We start from the raw sequence: 20,846 nt of genomic DNA, 5'->3' as shown, positions 1-20,846 counted from the left end.
ATGGATCCATGGAGAAGGGGGAAGCGAAGAGGTGCAGAGGGGGCTTACCTGCTCGATCTTACTGCCTGGTATGGCTCTGACCACCCTGCCCTTTAGATCTTGAAGCAGCTCCTTCTACTTTGGGGCTCCCATGACGGCTGTGTAGGAGGAGGAAGAAGGGCTGGGGGCGATTGCGTTTGGATCTGTTTCTGGCGTGCAGAAGAAGAAGAAGGCAGCGTCGGTGGGGCTGAGGCGTGGGGGCGAGAGATGGCGTGGATTCTGCAACCTGGGCAGATCCTCCTTCTTTCGTGAGGAAGAAGAAGATAGCCAGGGCGCAGTTTGGCGAGGAGGGTGCACGTGATCCCGCGGCCAGCTGGTGGGCGGGGCAGTTGCCTTTTTGGCTCCGACGGGCAGGGACCAGGTGGACTGTTTCCTCTTTTCGCTCGAGGGGAGACCAGGTGGTTTCCTTTTTCGGGTGGCCGCTGGCTAGCGATCCCAGGGCGGCCGGCCGCCCACTAGACGCGTCCAAACTTCAAATGCACGCATGCAAATCCGGTTTCCTGACGGATCACATCACATACGCATCCACGTCCACGGTTTGGAATCGGCCTGAGCTCATCAATAAAAGGCAGCCAACCTGCTGCCTTTGCCCTCGCCTCGCTCTGACCAATCTTCTCTTCTCCAGCTTCCAATCTTCACCAATCACCAATCACCAGCCCTTACCCAGCGAAGCGACCGGCGTCCCCTGTTCCCTTCCCATGGAGATTGCCTACCCCTACGGCGGGGAGCTCACCAGGAAGCACGGCTTCGTCACAGGCGAGCCTTTTGACGCCAAGACCGGCATCATGTCCGGCCAGAAGCGCGCGAGGGAGATGGAGATCCTTCGGCAGCGCTTCCAATCCGAGCTCGTCGCCGTCCGTCGCCTCCTCCACAAGGCGGCCGCCGTGCTAGCTCCCGCATCATCCCCGTCGGCTCCCCGCGTCAAGGAGAGTCGTCCAGGGTTCTTGGCCGAGGAGCCGCTGGCCAAGAAGAGGAAGGCGTCCCCTCCCGTTCCTCTGATCAAGAGCAAGAAGGCGCCCAGGAAGAAGATGATGACGGGCTCTGAGAGGGAGATACTCGCGGAAGACCTGAAGCTGTTCGTTGCGGAGATCCCCGATCACGTCGTCGAGCTCTTGAAGAAGCACAGCTGCGCCACCCGCCCCGGCGAAATCGAGATCGACGTCCACGCGTTGGATGACGCCGCCGCCGTCGAGTTACAGGAGCAGGTTGACAAGTTCGCTCGAGAGAGGAGAACGGCGAATCCGTCGCTGCAAGAACGACACCAAGACGGCCCTAAGGTGATGGCCCAAGAGGAGGAGGACGACGACGAAGAAGTTGACATCTGTGGCGGCGTCTCCCCCTTAGCGATCATGCCGGCACCTCTGGCCCAAGAACGGCACCAAGACGACCCTAAGGCCATGGCCGAAGAGGAGGAGGAGGAAGATGTTGACATCTGTGGTGGCGTCTCCCCCTTACCGATAGTGCCGGCACCTCTTCTGCTCGTCGAAGATGAAACAGCCAGTGGCTGTGGCAGCCCAAGCTCCAGCAGCAGCAGTTCGGATACTGATTCTTCCAGCGACAGCGATTCAGATACTGATTCCGGCAGCAGCGACTCCGGCGGCAGTGACTCAGATTCTGATTCAGACGAGATCGTCGACAGCCCAGCTCCTCCAACATGCGAGCAGCTCGCCCGTGCTCTGGAAAGGCAGCGAAAGGAGGCCACGTCCCGGGCGAGGGAGAAGGCCCGTCAGGAGCTGCTAGAGACGGAGAGGACGGCAATGCCCGACGATACCCTACACCCAGAGGATCTGAAGAGGCTCGGCATTGATGAGTACAACACGGCGAGGCCCAACAACTACAACTTGTTGCGGCAGATTGGACTCTTCCGCAAGCTTGACAACGATGACTGGAAGCAGCAGCAGCATTATCATCATCGTCAAAGCTTCGAAGAAGACCTAGAGGAAGGCGAGATTCGGTCGTGATCGTCGTTGCTAGCAAGGTGCTATAACAAGTGATGTAACTGCTCATGGCTTGATGCCTCACAGAAAACTTGTAGCTCGATCTCTTCTGTAAATTGTATGTGTGCTGAACATGATTGGATATATGAAAGTACATGATCGATTACACTGAGTATCAGCTAAATTAGTGATATCTTCTTTATACACATGTTTAACAGAGATGTCCATTTCCAATATCGATCATACTGAATATTTAACATGAACTGCAAGCATATATAATAATGACATATAAGGACCACTAAAAAAAATTTATAGCTTGGAGGCTCGGTATTTCTGAAAAGAGATCTTCACATACATATGGAGATTAATATCACGATGTAAGATTGATGCCTGAAGACATTGAATGGTAGCATCACCTCATGCATTCGGTTTACAGAAAAAGATACATCAAGGAGGCTTGTTCCAGTGGCACCGAGATTCAAGCCTTTTCAGTTTTCATTTTGTGCCTGAATTTCCTCCTAATGGATATGCTAATTAGTTCCTCCTTGACATTCTCATTCTTTATATACAACCCGCTTGCACCATTCTCATTCCCAACTGCGAACTGTACAGTTCTTCAGTTAAGCATCCAACAACCTACAGCTTAATCTTCATGGTCGTTTTCGCCTTCAGAATCTGTTTAATAGCAGGGGTAGCTTATAATAAATACATAAGAATATGCTGCTGAGAAAGAAAATAAATCTAACACCAAGGAAATGAGCAAGAAAAGAATCACTGACCGGATCGAACATCCTCACCAACATGACCTCTGGACTGAATTTGACTGATGAGAATCCGGTAAATCGGTACACACCAATATATGTGAAAGACTAGAAGTGAAAATAAGAGTGTTGAAAAGATAGTAGTATGAGGTTCTGTACATATTTTTTTCTCCTTGTCCAGGATCATAGCTATTTCATAACTGAAAAAGACGCAAGACCATTGAATTGATCAACAAATGCTCTAAAAAATTTACTAGAGTAATGCTGCTTTCTAATCAGGTAAAGTAGCACCACATGCCTGAACAACCAAGAATGTTTACCTTGTGCTTCTTAGGATCCAGAAAGGAAACACTATTTTTTTTTGACGAAAAGGCAGGGCCACTGCTTTTGTATAGAAGAAATAAACAATTACAAAAACAAGATTAGAGAAGGCGGATTGGGGTTAGAGATACATCAGAAGTACATCAGTCTGGTTCTAGGGGGCGCTCTACAAGAGCCATTGCACGCTTATGCCCAACGTCAACCCAGTCCTTTGCTTCGACCTGAATCTTCAGAAACAGTTGTGTGGGGTGACAAGAAATATTTCTGAATGTTCTATCATTTCTTTCTTTCCAGAGGTTCCACCAAACCAGGGCCAAAATTGATCTCCAAGATTTTGCTCTTTCCTTTCCCATGGAAGCATTTGTTCGCTGCCACCAGCTAACTAGGGAATCGTCATGAACTGCCGCCATAGCCGGGGTCATGTTCAGCTTGCAGAGTGTCAGGTGCCAAACTTCCTTCGCAAAAGAGCAAGAAGTAAGCAGGTGGGCAGCAGTTTCAGGCTCTTGTAGACATAGCAGACACAGCGGATTATGGGGCCACCCTCGCTTAACAAGGTTATCCGCCGTTAGACATCGATCTTGAGCAGCCAGCCAGACGAAGAACTGACATTTGGGAGGGGCATCCGAGCTCCAGGCCAGCTTCGCATAAGGTGGCCTAACGTTGGCAGTAAGAGTGGCAGTGTACGCCGAGCTGGAGGAAAACTGACCATCGTTTGTCCATCTCCAAGTTAGTGAATCATCTTGAGCCTGAGTGAGTTGGATCGGCTGCAACTCATTCCAAAGGTTCATGAATTGCGCTATTAGCCGAAGAAGGATCCACGAAACCACAAAAAGTAAAAATGCTACAACAGCTAGCCACTCACAGCTACTGTACTTGGCCATCTTTCCGATCTCTAGGAATATATCACTTGCATCATGGAGGGGTAAAATGACCGAGCCAGGACGAGATAATCTGTTTGGAAGTAGCAACAACTTCAAATTTGACTATGCTGTGTATTGTTATGGTATATAAGGGCTGCATACCTGCAAATATAGGACACAACAATCAGAACAACAATTGCCACATGGTGAGACATCATGACTCCGAAGTCCTTGGCGTCTTGTTTCCCAGAACAGAAGATTAAAGATAGAATATACGTAAAATCCAGCGGCATACATGTATACAGCCTTAAGCTTCAGCCTGGAGAGAAAAACAAAAAAATGTTGAAAGAGCAGCACCGTCAAAGCTTCCAAGAGGATTTAGAGAAAGGCGAGATTCCGTCGTGATCGTGGTTGCTGGCTTGATGCCTAACAAAAAGCTTGTAGCTCTCTTCTGCAAAATGTATGTGTGTTGAACATGATTGGATATATGAAAGTACATGATCAATTATAAAGAGTATCATGTGCATTTTTAGAATCCGCAAACATTTTTAAGATTCATGAACATTTTTGCTTTTATTTCTCGGGTTTCATTTTCGAAAATAAATGAATATTTTACTTAAAACTCATCAAGATTTGAAAAACTCACGAATATCTTTTATTAAATGTAAGTCATTTTATTAAAATTGTTAACCAACCTCTTACAATCTAATCACACCCCCTCCCTCCTCCCGCGACACCCCCGCGGGCGCACAGGAGGCTAACCCTAACCACCGGTGGGCTACCCCTCTTCCACTCCTCCCCTCCCTCGCCGCCGGTAAGGGCGCGACCGGGCGAAGCCCGACTGGCGATGGCGGCGGCGGGGTGCTCTTCCTTCCCTCGCACGGGTGGCGAGATGCGGGACAGCTCACTAGGGCCTGGGTGTCGCGCTACGCACCGGCATGGCAGCACGACGACGCGCTGGGGCTGGTCAGCGGCGGCGGCACAGCGGCGGTGCGTTGGGCGGCGCGGTGGTAGCGAACGCGCCTTGGTCGCGAGGGCCGGCGACGTCGAGGCTAGATCTAGGGCCTATCGACGTGGCTATAGGTCTTTGTCCCTGCCATGGCCACAGCAGGTGGTGGTGCGACGCAGTGGCTGGCCGGTGGGCGGGTTGGCCGGGATCCAGAGGCTTCGACGGCTGGACGACGGCAAGCAGAGCAGATGGGCTCCTCGGTCCCTCCTCCTGCGACACCCCCGCGGGCGCACAGGAGGCTAACCCTAACCACCGGTGGGCTACCCCTCTTCCACTCCTCCCCTCCCTCGCCGCCGGTAAGGGCGCGACCGGGCGAAGCCCGACTGGCGATGGCGGCGGTGGGGTGCTCTTCCTTCCCTCGCACGGGTGGCGAGATGCGGGGCAGCTCACTAGGGCCTGGGTGTCGCGCTACGCGCCGGCATGGCAGCACGACGACGCGCTGGGGCTGGTCAGCGGCGGCGGCACAGCGGCGGTGCGTCGGGCGGCGCGGTGGTAGCGAACGCGCCTTGGTCGCGAGGGCCGGCGACGTCGAGGCTAGATCTAGGGCCTGTCGACGTGGCTATAGGTCTTTGTCCCTGCCATGGCCACAGCAGGTGGTGGTGCGACGCAGTGGCTGGCCGGTGGGCGGGTTGGCCAGGATCCAGAGGCTTCGACGGCTGGACGACGGCAAGCAGCGCAGATGGGCTCCTCGATGAGCTTCTTCGTAATTTGGCGGCGGTCCTTGGGATCTTTCCTTGCCAGTGGGTGGGCATGTGTTGGTGGCCTCGCATGGAGTTGCATTCGTCGCCGAGGTGGGGCGACATAGGAGGTGTCCAGTGGGGAGGCAGGCTGGAGGGATGGGAGGCGCCGACGAGCTCGGATCACCCGTCACTAGCACAAGGGTGTGTCGGCCTGGATGCGTTCGCTCCCCCTCCTCCCCCGTTCCCCGGTCGTGTGTGGGCTACAGGGCTCCTGCTTTGTTAGAGGCGGGAGTATGTTGCGGTCTCTTCGGTCGGGTGCGCCCTTTGGCCCAAAGCTGGTCACTTTGGTCGGTCTTGGGGGTGTCTCGATGCAGAGTGGCAGCCTTGGCGGCGGGAGGCACGACATTCGTGGGCGGAACTTGCACCTGTGGTGCGGGCCAGAGGCCATGGCCACGTGGGTGGATGGTCGCTGGTGGTTGGCGGTGTTGGGGAACGTAGTAATTTTAAAAAAAATCCTACGCACACGCAAGATCATGGTGATGCATAGCAACGAGAGGGGAGAGTGTTGTCCACGTACCCTCGTAGACCGAAAGCGGAAGCGTTAGCACAACGCGGTTGATGTAGTCGTACGTCTTCACGATCCGACCGATCCAAGTACTGAACGCACGGCACCTCCAAGTTCAGCACACGTTCAGCTCGATGACGTCCCGCGAACTCCGATCCAGCAGAGCTTCACGGGAGAGTTCCGTCAGCACGACGGTGTGGTGATGGTGATGATGTTGCTACCGACACAGGGCTTCGCCTAAGCACCGCTACTATATGACCGAGGTGGAATATGGTGGAGGGGGGCACCGCACACGGCTGGGAGAGATCAACTGATCAACTTGTGTCTCTAGAGGTGCCCCCTTGCCCCTGTATATAAAAGAGCAAGGGGGGGGGGGCGGTCCTCTATGGGCACGCCAGGAGGAGGAGTCCTCCTCCTAGTAGGAGTAGGACTCCCCTTTCCTACTCCTACTAGGAGGAGGAAAGGAAGGAGGAGAAGGAGAAGGAAGGAGAAGGAGGAAAAGGAGGAAAGGGGGGCCGGCCCCCTAGTCCAATTCGGTTTGGGCTAGGGGGGGTCGCGCGCCCTGCCTCCTCTCTTCCACCACTTGGCCCATGAGGCCCATTACTTCTTCCTCGTATTCCCGTAACTCCCCGGTACCCCCGAAAATACCCGAATCACTCGGAACCTTTCCGATGTCCGAATATAGTCGTCCAATATATCGATCTTTACGTCTCGACCATTTCGAGACTCCTCGTCATGTCCCGGATCTCATCCGGGACTCCAAACTATCTTCGGTAAATCAAATCACATAAACTCATAATACAATCGTCACCGAAACTTTAAGCGTGCGGACCCTACGGGTTCGAGAACTATGTAGACATGACCGAGACATGTCTCCGGTCAATAACCAATAGCGGAACCTGGATGCTCATATTGGCTCCCACATATTCTACGAAGATCTTTATCGGTTAGACCGCATAACAACATACGTTGTTCCCTTTGTCATCGGTATGTTAGTTGCCCGAGATTCGATCGTCGGTATCTCGATACCTAGTTCAATCTCGTTACCGGCAAGTCTCTTTACTCGTGCCGTAATACATCATCCCGCAACTAACTTATTAGTTGCAATGCTTGCAAGGCTTAAGTGATGTGCATTACCGAGAGAGCCCAGAGATACCTCTCCGACAATCGGAGTGACAAATCCTAATCTCAAAATACGCCAACCCAACAAGTACCTTCGGAGACACCTGTAGAGCACCTTTATAATCACCCAGTTATGTTGTGACGTTTGGTAGCACACAAAGTGTTCCTCCGGTAAACGGAAGTTGCATAATCTCATAGTCATAGGAACATGTATAAGTCTTGAAGAAAGCAATAGCAACAAACTAAACGATCAAGTGCTATGCTAACGGAATGGGTCAAGTCAATCACATCATTCTCCTAATGATGTGATCCCGTTAATCAAATGACAACTCATGTCTATGGTTAGGAAACATAACCATCTTTGATCAACGAGCTAGTCAAGTAGAGGCATACTAGTGACACTCTGTTTGTCTATGTATTCACACATGTATTATGTTTCCTGTTAATACAATTCTAGCATGAATAATAAACATTTATCATGATATAAGGAAATAATTAATAACTTTATTATTGCCTCTAGGGCATATTTCCTTCAGTCTCCCACTTGCACTAGAGTCAATAATCTAGTTCACATCGCCATGTGATTTAATACCAATAGTTCACATCACCATGTGATTAACACCCATAGTTCACATCGACATGTGACCAACACCCAAAGGGTTTACTAGAGTCAATAGTCTAGTTCACGTCGTTATGTGATTAACACCCAAAGAGTACTAAGGTGTGATCATGTTTTGCTTGTGAGAAAAGTTTAGTCAACGGGTCTGCCACATTCAGATCCGTAAGTATTTTGCAAATTTCTATGTCAACAATGCTCTGCACGGAGCTACTCTAGCTAATTGCTCTCACTTTCAATATGTATCCAGATTGAGACTTTGAGTCATCTGGATCAGTGTCAAAACTTGCATCGACGTAACCCTTTACGACGAACCTTTTGTCACCTCCATAATCAAGAAACATATCCTTATTCCACTAAGGATAATTTTGACCAATGTCCAGTGATATACTCCTAGATCACTATTGTACTCCCTTGCCAAACTCAGGGCAGGGTATACAATAGGTCTGGTACACAGCATGGCATACTTTATAGAACCTATGGCCAAGGCATAGGAAATGACTTTCATTCTTTTTTTATCTTCTGCCGTGGTCGGACTTTGAGTCTTACTCAGCTTCACACCTTGTAACATAGGCAAGAACTCTTTCTTTGACTGTACCATTTTGAACTACTTCAAAATCTTGTCAAGGTATGTACTCATTGAAAAACTTTATCAAGCGTCTTGATCTATCTCTATAGATCTTGATGCTTAATATGTAAGCAGCTTCACCGAGGTCTTTCTTTGAAAAACTCCTTTCAAACACTCCTTTATGCTTTGCAGAATAATTCTACATTATCTCTGATCAACAATATGTCATTCACATATACTTATCAGAAATGTTGTAGTGCTCCCAGTCACTTTCTTGTAAATACAGACTTCACCGCAAGTCTGTATAAAACTATATGCTTTGATCAACTTATCAAAGCATATATTCCAACTCCGAGATGCTTGCACCAGTCCATAGATGGATCGCTGGAGCTTGCATATTTTGTTAGTACCTTTAAGATTGACAAAACCTTCTGGTTGCATCATATACAACTCTTCTTTAATAAACCATTAAGGAATGCAGTTTTGTTTATCCATTTGCCAGATTTCATAAAATGCGACAATTGCTAACATGATTCGGACAAACTTAAGCATAGATACGAGTGAGAAACTCTCATCGTAGTCAACACCTTAAACTTGTCGAAAACCTTTTTGGCAACAATTCTAGCTTTGTAGATAGTAACACTACTATCAGCGTCCGTCTTCCTCTTGAAGATCCGTTTAATCTCAATGGCTCGCCGATCAATGGGCAAGTCAATCAAAGTCCATACTTTATTCTCATACATGGATCTCATCTCAGATTTCATGGCCTCAAGCCATTTCGCGGAATCTGGGCTCATCATCGCTTCCTCATAGTTCATAGGCTCGTCATGGTCAAGTAACATGACCTACAGAACAGGATTACCGTACCACTCTGGTGCGGATCTCACTTTGGTTTACCTACGAGGTTCGGTAGTAACTTGATCTGAAGTTACATGATCATCATCATTAGCTTCCTCACTAATTGGTGTAGTAGTCACAGGAACAGATTTCTGTGATAAACTACTTTCCAATAAGGGAGCAGGTATAGTTACCTCATCAAGTTCTACTTTCCTCCCACTCACTTTTTGAGAGAAACTCCTTCTCTAGAAATGATCCATTCTCAGCAATGCATATCTTGCCTTCGGATCTGTGATAGAAGGTGTACCCAACATTTTCTTTTGGGTATCCTATGAAGATGCACTTCTCCAATTTGGGTTTGAGCTTATCAGGTTGAAACTTTTTCACATAAGCATTGCAACCTCAAACTTTAAGAAACGACAGCTTAGGTTTCCTGCCAAACCATAGTTCATACGGTGTCGTCTCAACGGATTTAGATGGTGCCCTATTTAATGTGAATGTAGCTATCTCTAATGCATAACCCCAAAACGATAGTGGTAAATCGGTAAGAGACATCATAGATTGCACCATATCTAATAAAGTACGGTTACGACGTTCGGACACACCATTACACTGTGGTGTTCCAGGTGGCGTGAGTAGTGAAACAATTTCACATTGTTTTAACTGAAGGCAAAACTCGTAACTCAAATATTTTACTTCTACGATCATATCATAGAAACTTTTATTTTTGTTACGATGATTCTCCACTTCACTCTGAAATTCTTTGAACTTTTCAAATGTTTCAGACTTGTGTTTCATCAAGTAGATATACTTATATCTGCTCAAATCATCTGTGAAGATCAGAAAATAATGATACCTGCCGCGAGCCTCAATATTCATCGGACCACATACATCAGTATGTATGATTTCCAACAAATCTGTTGCTCGCTCCATTGTTCCGGAGAACGGAGTCTTAGTCATCTTGCCCATGAGGCATGGTTCGCAAGCATCAACTGATTCATAATCAAGTGATTCCAAAAGCCCGTCAGCATGGATTTTCTTCATGCGCTTTACACCAGTATGACCTAAATTGCAGCGCCACAAATAAGTTGCACTATCATTATTAACTTTGCATCTTTTGGCTTCAATATTATGAAAATGTGTATCACCATGATCGAGATCCAACAAACCATTTTCATTGGGTGTATGACCATAGAAGGTTTTATTCATGTAAACAGAACAACAATTATTCTCTAACTTACATGAATAACTGTATTGCAATAAACATGATCCAATCATATTCATGCTCAACGCAAACACTAAATAACATTTATTTTAGGTTTAACACTAATCCCGAAAGTATAGGGAGTGTGCGATGATGATCATTTCAATCTTGAAACCATTTCCAATACACATCGTCACTTCATCCTTAACTAGTCTCTGTTCATTCTGCAACTCCCGTTTCGAGTTACTATTCTTAGCAACTGAACTAGTATCAAATACTGAGGGGTTGCTATAAACATTAGTAAAGTACACATCAATAACATGTATATGAAATATACCTATGTTCACTTTGCCATCCTTCTTATCCACCAATTACTTGGGGTAGTTCCGCTTCCAATGACCAGTCTCTTTGCAGTAGAAGCACTCAGTTTCAGGCTTAGGTCCAGACTTGGGTTTTTTCACTTGAGCAGCAACTTGTTTGCCGTTCTCCTTGAAGTTCCCCTTTCTTCCCTTTACTTGAAACTAGTGGTTTTGTTTACCATCAACACTTGATGCTTTTCTTGATTTCTACCTTCGTCGATTTCAGCATCACGAAGAGCTTGGAAATCGTTTCCGTTATCCCTTGCATATTATAGTTCATCACGAAGTTCTACTAACTTGGTGATGGTGACTAGAGAATTCTGTTAATCACTATTTTATCTGGAAGATTAACTCCCACTTGATTCAAGCGATTGTAGTACCCAGACAATTTGAGCACATGCTCACTGCTTGAGCTATTCTCCTCCATCTTTTAGCTATAAAACTTGTTGGAGATTTCATATCTCTCAACTCGGGTATTTACTTGAAATATTAACTTCAACTCCTGTAACATCTCATATGGTCCATAACGTTCAAAACGTCTTTGAAGGCCCGATTCTAAGCCGTTTAAGCATGGTGCACTAAACTATCAAGTAGTCATCATATTGAGCTAGCCAAATGTTCATAACATCTGCATCTGCTCCTGCAATAGGTTTGTCACCTAGCGGTGCATCAAGGACATAATTTTTCTATGCAGCAATGAGGATAAACCTCAGATCACGGATCCAATCCGCATCCTTGCTACTAACATCTTTCAACTTAGTTTTCTCTAGGAACATATCAAAAATAAAACAAGGGAGCTAAACGCGAGCTTTTGATCTACAACATAGATATGCTAATACTACCAGGACTAAGTTCATGATAAATTTAAGTTCAATTAATCATATTACTTAAGAACTCCCACTTAGAAAGACATCCCTCTAATCTTCTAAGTGATCACGTGATCCAAATCAACTAAACCATAACCGATCATCACGTGAAATGGAGTAGTTTTCAATGGTGAACATCACTTATGTTGATCATATCTACTATATGATTCACGCTCGACCTTTCAGTCTCAGTGTTCCGAGGCCATATCTGCATATGCTAGGCTCGTCAAGTTTAACCTGAGTATTCTGCATGTGCAAAACTGGCTTGCACCCGTTGTAGATGGACGTAGAGCTGATCACACCCGATCATCACGTGGTGTCTGGGCACGACGAACTTTGGCAACGGTGCATACTCAGGGAGAACACTTTTATCTTGAAATTTAGTGAGAGATCATCTTATAATGCTACCGTCAATCAAAGCAAGATAAGATGCATAAAAGATAAACATCACATGCAATCAAAATATGTGACATGATATGGCCATCATCATCTTGTGCCTTTGATCTCCATCTCCAAAACATCGTCATGATTTCCATCGTCACCGGCATGACACCATGATCTCCATCATCTTGATCTATATCAATGTGTCGTCACATGGTCGTCTCGCCAACTATTGCTCTTGCAACTATTGCTATCGCATAGCGATAAAGTAAAGCAATTATTTGGCGCTTGCATCTTATGCAATAAAGAGACAACCATAAGGCTTCTGCCAGTTGCCGATAACTTCAACAAAACATGATCATCTTATACAACAACTTATATCTCATCACGTCTTGACTATATCACATCACGACATGCCCTGCAAAAACAAGTTAGACGTCCTCTACTTTGTTGTTGCAAGTTTTTACGTGGCTGCTACGGGCTGAGCAAGAACCGTTCTTACCTACGCATTAAAACCACAACGATAGTTTGTCAAGTTAGTGATGTTTTAACCTTCTCAAGGACCGAGCGTAGCCACACTCGGTTCAACTAAAGTTGGAGAAACTGACACCCGCTAGTCATCTGTGTGCATAGCACGGCGATAAAACCAGTCTCGCGTAAGCGTACGCGTAATGTCGGTCTGGGCCGCTTCATCCAACAATACCGCCGAACCAAAGTGTGACATGCTGGTAAGCAGTATGACTTATATCGCCCACAACTCACTTGTGTTCTACTCGTGCATATTACATCTACGCATAAAACCAGGCTCGGATGCCACTGTTGGGGAACGTAGTAATTTCAAAAAATTTCCTACGCACACGCAAGATCATGGTGATGCATAGCAACGAGAGGGGAGAGTGTTGTCCATGTACCCTCGTAGACCGAAAGCGGAAGCGTTAGCACAACACGGTTGATGTAGTCGTACGTCTTCACGGTCCGACCGATCCAAGTACCGAACGCACGACACCTCCGAGTTCAGCACATGTTCAGCTCGATGACGTCCCGCGAACTCCAATCCAACAGAGCTTCATGGGAGAGTTCCGTCAGCACGACGGCGTGGTGACGGTGCTGATGTTGCTACCGACGCAGGGCTTCGCCTAAGCACCGCTACGATATGACTGAGGTGGAATATGGTGGAGGGGGGCACCGCACACGGCTGGGAGAGATCAACTGATCAACTTGTGTCTCTAGAGGTGCCCCCTGCCCTGTATATGAAGGAGCAAGGGGGGGGCGGCCGGTCCTCTATGGGAGCGCCAGGAGGAGGAGTCCTCCTCCTAGTAGGAGTAGGACTCCCCTTTCCTACTCCTACTAGGAGGAGGAAAGGAAGGAGGAGAAGGAGAAGGAAGGAGAAGGAGGAAAAGGAGGAAAGGGGGGCCGGCCCCCTAGTACAATCCGGTTTGGGCTAGGGGGGCCGCGCGCCCTGCCTCCTCTCTTCCACCACTTGGCCCATGAGGCCCATTACTTCTTCCTCGTATTCCCGTAACTCCCCCGTACCCCAGAAAATAGCCGAATCACTCAGAACCTTTCCGATGTCCGAATATAGTCGTCCAATATATCGATTTTTACGTCTCGACCATTTCGAGACTCCTCGTCATGTCCCCGATCTCATCCGGGACTCCAAACTACCTTCGGTACATCAAATCACATAAACTCATAATACAATCGTCACCGAAACTTTAAGCGTCCGGACCCTACGGGTTCGAGAACTATGTAGACATGACCGAGACATGTCTCCAGTCAATAACCAATAGCGGAACCTGAATGCTCATATTGGCTCTCACATATTCTACGAAGATCTTTATCGGTCAGACCGCATAACAACATACGTTGTTCTCTTTGTCATCGGTATGTTACTTGCCCGAGATTCGATCGTCGGTATCTCAATACCTAGTTCAATCTCGTTATCGGCAAGTCTCTTTACTCGTTCCGTAATACATCATCCCGCAACTAACTTATTAGTTGCAATGCTTGCAAGGCTTAAGTGATGTGCATTACTGAGAGGGCCCAGAGATACCTCTCTGACAATCGAAGTGACAAATCCTAATCTCAAAATACGCCAACCCAACAAGTACCTTCGGAGACACCTGTAGAGCACCTTTATAATCACCCAGTTACATTGTGATGTTTGGTAGCACACAAAGTGTTCCTCCGATAAACGGAAGTTGCATAATCTCATAGTCGTAGGAACATGTATAAGTCATGAAGAAAGCAATAGCAACAAACTAAACAATCAAGTGCTATGCTAACGGAATGGGTCAAGTCAATCACATCATTCTCCTAATGATGTGATCCCGTTAATCAAATGACAACTCATGTCTATGGTTAAGAAACATAACCATCTTTGATCAACGAGCTAGTCAAGTAGAGACATACTAGTGACACTCTGTTTGTCTATGTATTCACACATGTATTATGTTTCCGGTTAATACAATTCTAGCATGAATAATAAACATTTATCATGATATAAGGAAATAATTAATAACTTTATTATTGCCTCTAGGGCATATTTCCTTCAGGCGGAGCTAGGATGCATCGGAGGGGTGGTCGTGCCGGGGTACATCACTTGCCCAATCTTGTATTGGCCGATAGCGCCGGCGTTCGTGGACACTGTATCCTTCATGAAGGCTCTGTCGTGGTGTCCTTACTCCTTCGAGTTGCGTCGAGTGAAAACTCGATCTTTCTGATCGGGTGATGGCGGCTATCAGTGATCGTTCCCTTCTAGGAGGCACCATCTTGGAGTCCTTGTTCCGTTGTTTCCCGTCTCACCTCTCCTTGGACAAGGTCTCTGTTGGCTCCGAGCGGTTCCGTCCTTGCGCATTTGTAGTGGCTTGGTAGTCATTGGGGATGGTGCGGCGGTGCTCGGCACCTTTGTATCTTGCCTTGGGTGTGTGTGCCGTGTGCAGTGGTGATGTGAGTTTGTATCGTGATGCTTGTGGATCGGTGTTTTATAAAAAAGCAGGGTGAAAGCCTTTTTTAGTAAAAAAAATTGCTAAACTTTTTTTAATTGAAAAAAACCATAAAATATAAAAAAGTTGGCTACACACAGTTGCCTTTTGTTAGAGACTTGGCTGCATTTTATGGATCAACAATGTTCAAAGGAACTGTTACAGGATCATGTGGCGCAGTAAGCCGGACATGACATCCAAAATTTAAATCTAGAGAGTATTTCGCTAAACTTCAGCTTCATGATCGCTATCTTGTCTGTCATAGATGAAGTTGCATTCCTCGAAATTACACGAGCATTGATTGGCTATCGCTCCATGATGCCCGCCTGCTTTATCCGAGATATCCTTTACAACTTTGGCACAATCCAAAGCTATTAGAATCCGCATGACTAGTGGATCATCGGCAATGTCTTGGCTCTTGGGCTACCCGACACACTAGGTCTTCTAGAGTCGATACATCAATTATGTCACTAAATGCATGTGAAGATGAATCAAGATAGAGGTCGCTTTGGTCTCATCAAATAGCCTCAATAGCTTCCATCGTTTCTTAAACTGTACTGTCAACATTGAACTTCGCAAAACCAACCGTTGAGGCAGGATCCAAGGCAAACACTGGGTTCTGGACCGGTTAACCCGTGAGAGCTATGTGTGTCAGACATATTACTCCGACTCGCAGTAGGTGAGCGCAAGATGCTTCGGCCCAATAGCGGTTTCTGGGAGCAGGTTTTGGTGTATTTTCCTTTTTTCCCTTTGGTTTGGTTTTTTTTCTTCTTTTTTATTTTCGGTTTTCTATGGTATTTTCATTTTTCGGTTTTATTTTGTTTTCTTTGTTCTTTTGTCTGTTTTCTGGTTTCTGTTTTCTCTTTTCGGTTCATCGGTTTTTTATTTTTATCTTTACTTTTCCTTTTTCCTTTTCCTACACGCGTCTACCTTTTTCAAGCACAATATAGATTTTGTTTTACATTAGGGGTATTTTATTGATGTTTAGCATTTTTAAATAAGTTATTAACACTTCACCAATATATATGTTTTAATGACTACTTTTTCATACACACTATATATTGTTTGCCTACATCAGTAATATTTTTATACATGTTTAATATTTTTTAAATAAACTATTAACACTTCCCCAATATATATGTTTAGTTGGCTACTTTTTCATGCACGTTGTACATTTTCTGCATACATCAAGAACATTTTCTGTACATGTTTAAAATTCTCAAATAAATAATTACATTCGAGTATATGTTTCGATCTCTATTTTTTCCATGTACGCCTTAGATTTTCATATACATCAGTAGCATATTTAACATTTTTTAATACATGATTCCATTTTCTCAATATATGTTTTTAATGCTTATTTTTTTTCATATACGTTGTACATTTGTCGTACACATCAGGAATATTTTTATACATGTTTAATATTTTTTAAATACTTTCTGTCTTGAGGGTTTTTTAAATACTTTCATACACATCATACTGAGGTAAGCCGAGGCTTACATGGGCTGACGGCCGACCACGTGCAGGTGTCCAAAGATTTACTGGGCCGAGGCCGACTAAATCTACGTTTTTCACACACAAGATTTTTTGTCAACATCAGGGAAATTTTTATTCATGTTTAGTATTTTTAAAATAATTTATTAACACTTCACCAATATATATGTTTTAATGAATACTATTTTCATACACACTATATATTGTTTGCATACATCTGTAACATTTTTTATACATGTTTAACATTTTTTAAATAAATTATTAACGCTTCCCCAATATATATGTTTAGTTGACTACTTTTTCATACATGTTGTACATGTTCTGCATACATCAGGAACATTTTCTCTACATGTTTAAAATTTTCAAATAAATAATTACATTCGAATATATGTTTTGATCTCTATTTTTTTCCTGTATGCCTTAGATTTCGTACACATCAGTACCATACTTAACATATTTTAATACATGATTACATTTTCTCAATATATGTTTTTAATGCTTACTATTTTTCATATACGTTGTACATTTGTCGTACACATCAGGAATATTTTTATACATGTTTAATATTTTTTAAATACTTTCTGTTTTGAGTTTTTTTTAAATACTTTCATACACATCATACTGAGGCAAACCGAGGCTTACATGGGCCGACGACCCACCACGTGGCTGGTGTCCAAAGATTTACTGGCGCGCGTGAAATTTGCTTTAGTTTCAGTTTTGATCGTGGAGTTTTCTGAACGCGAAGACATATAAAGCAGAAATAGCCGATCACATATAACTTTGGTCATGTCTAAAAAAAAACCATATAACTTTGGTCTTTGGAGGACATTGTCGACTTTCCTCTTCACTTTAGCACTTCTGTTTCTTCTCCTATAGCACCGACTAGCGCCATATCGCTGCATTAGAATCTTGAGTTTGCCCTCTAGGATCTTCCATAATACTTGCTGGTGATAGCATATACTACCGATAGTACGGTTTTCAAATCTCAAGGGCTCATACCGATTTCGGAGAGTTTGTACTGATCCGGCACCTACTCACCTTGCTATCAGTCAGCATATTGCGCTTTTGGGACGAGAGGGCCCCTGGTGCCTGATCTTGCAACAATAGTTGTGTGCACGTTAGTAACCACAAGATTGAACTCAACTTTGATATTGTGGGGCAGGACACTCCTATTTATTTTGTTTGTTTTTATTTTTTTAAATGTTCAGGACTTAAAAAAATAGTTCTGCATTTCACAGGTTTGGAAAAATATTTCCAAGTTAAAAAATATTCTTAAATTTCAAAAGTAATTCAGATATTACAGAAAATGTTGACATATTTTTAAAAATGTTCAGAATCTCAAAAAGTGTTCATGAATTTAGGAAATGGTCATGATTTGAACAAGTGTTCGAATTAAAATGTTAGAAGATTTGTAAAATGTTTGCAAACTCAAAAACTGTTCGCAATTTCAAAAAAGTCACAAATAAAATCATGAATTCAAAAAAATTCATGATTTCAAAAAAAATGTTCATGATTTTGCAAAAACTTGTTCACGATTTTTAAAAAATGTTCAAATTTTTGGAAAAATATTCACGATTTTAAGAATGTTCACATATTGAAAAAATGTTCATGGATTTGAAAGATGGTCGCAAAATGAAAAAAGAGAAAAAGGAAAGGGAAAACCCAGAATAAAAAGAACATGCAAAAAACAAAAAGAAAAAGTGGTGTGGGAAGGCTTTAGATCCTTCCCATATTCAGAACATGGAGTATGCCGAACATGGAAAATATGGTTGGCTCAATGTCAGGCGTAATGATCACACGGTGATAGGATTACTCGCTACCAAGCAACCTACGTGGGGAATAGGGTTCGGCCCAGTCAGGGGTGCCCCTGTGCGCAGCCCCAACAGTTTGTTGCAACATGCGACAAATAGGGTTTTCCTTGGAGGCAGATTGGAAATTTCTCTGGCCTATCCGGAGACGAGGCCGAGCACAACGAACTGTGGGGAGATGTTGTTGTGTCCAATTTCCACGACAGGTTTCATAAACCCATCGCCTCCCTGTTGCCAAGGCCGACAGTGAAGCGCGCCAAGAAGAAGCACACTCCTCCAACAAATGTTCGATGCAGTGCAAGGTAACAAGGCACGTTCATAAGTGCGCTATCATTTTTGCCTTTGATAAGTTTAGATCATATATTATTGATTTTAAAGTAACAGTTGATATAGATCATCAAGGTCTAAAGTATCTCCTTACTAAGAAACATGCAAAACCCGGCGTCATTCATTAGATTTTATTACTTAAAAAATTTGATTTGCAAATTATCAGTAACATGGGCAAAGATAACCAAGTTCAGCTTAATCTTATATTGCTTAACCGCAACATAATATTGTACAATAGGTGTACACATATAATCATTCTTGGAAGCAGTGAAGTCCCAAGTTTCTTGGTGGCCATAATGGTAAATTATTGAGTTTTCTTAACTTGCAAAAAATAGATTGACGACAAAAACAAATTAAAACTGACGCGAAAATAGAGTATCCTTACTAGGGAAGAATCTTCTTTGTCAGTGGAGCCAGAAAAAGGGTTGATTATCATCGATCCTGTTTTGGATGTAGATATAGCCTTCTTCTCTAGAGACCCTATAATTTATCAAATCCATAAAGTGATGATGCTTGATACAAAAATATCTGCAAATACTTGTTATTTCAAGACGTTCGAGTTTGCCTGACCAACCGCAGAGGCGGTGGAAGCAGTAATAAAGAAATAGGCCCGGGCTTAAGATTTCATCTGCACTCGTACACATGGGCTCGGGATACAAACTAGATAAATCAACATGGCACTAGTAAACATTGCTACATATGTAGTGCATGAGCTATGTGTGAAATGCATCCAATCCCAGGACCGACTACCGCCAAATCGAGGTTCTGTTGTCCAACCGAGACCTTATCTGACTCATGGGGTTATCTCCGTTATTAATGATAACCAGACAAACACATTAGGCGTTTACTGACTACACCATAATTACCACTAAAGATTTTATTCCAGCTATCATATTAATCTTACTATGACCAACATTTAACATAGCTTTCAACTCCTCTCAACACTTTAACCCTCTGTGTTTCGATCTTTGGTATCTTAGGTACCAGCGAACCCTAGGATTGAGGTAGAGAGAAGAGATAATATAATTGCACAACACATATAAATAATATTATCTCAAAGTAAACTAACAATCTCCTAATGCACATACATGGGGTTGCGAAGTTAAGCCTCAGCCCTTAGCCCGAGGGGACTACTCACACATCGCGAATAAATCAAAAGAATAGACATTATAAGCAAAGTTACTTGAAGATAAATGATTGAAAGTCTTACAATGCTCATGATCATGATGTAATATCAATTGCAAGTAATTAAACTAATGTAGATGGAGGCTATGGTGGTGGAGATGGCGATGGTGGCAGCACAAAGGCGATGTGGATGGGAATGGTGACTACCGGGAAGGTAAACTGGCGAACTCAAAACTCTTAGGACTCCTCGAGGGTTTTCCTCTCCTTTATATAGTGCAAATGGACAGACACGGATATTGGGGCGCCTGTACGATGAATAAGCATCGGGTACTTTTGCGATAGTCGTCGGGGATGGTGTCATCAAAGCGGTGGCAGGGGTACGAGTAGCGGTACAACCAGTGATGGTCATACCATGCACAATCTTCTCATCAGTATATTCAGTATATGACTTGAATTTTCATGTAAATCACACATTTTTGTAAGGAACAATATAAACAAGGAGATTTGTAACCCTTCAAATTTATTAGTCATTAGTAGGCAAATCGATGTGACTATCACAAAAATATATGAGAAAAATCTGGTTTAAACATGAGTGGGAATTCCACTCATGAGCACAGTTTTGAGGCAGGCATCATCGATGGAATTGATAGCAATTTTCTACTAGTACATTTGGTGGGAACATAGGCAACATTGTAGAGACGGGCAGGTGCAGCTGTCTAAATGATCTGCCATGGCCATTAGAAGCATGGCAGCAAATTTAGTAGCATCTTTTTTGAGCGAATTGTAGCAGCATCAAGCCCCCACCCCGGGGTAAGGAATACTATTGGTCACCACCAGTCCACCACCCATTGATTTTGCAAAGGTTAAGGACGCGTTTGGTAGCCCACAAAATCGCAATCAGGCCCGTTGTATGCATCATCTTTTTGGTGTTGGGTTGTTTGGTTACATCGAATACTATTGGCCCTGCATAGCATGGTTCTTAA

General features: G+C 44.4%; 1 pseudogene; it reads right to left on the bottom strand.

Annotated features, from left to right (window-relative positions):
• Nucleotides 1-2,619: 2,619 nt before the first annotated feature.
• On the bottom strand, nucleotides 2,620-4,230 carry LOC123106983 (ASC1-like protein 1; annotated as a pseudogene).
• Between the last annotated feature and the right edge of the window lie 16,616 nt (nucleotides 4,231-20,846).

The sequence above is a fragment of the Triticum aestivum genome, chromosome 5A (assembly GCF_018294505.1).
Source record: "Triticum aestivum cultivar Chinese Spring chromosome 5A, IWGSC CS RefSeq v2.1, whole genome shotgun sequence".
Lineage (NCBI taxonomy): Eukaryota > Viridiplantae > Streptophyta > Magnoliopsida > Poales > Poaceae > Triticum > Triticum aestivum.
This window is presented reverse-complemented; position numbering and strand designations above follow the sequence as displayed.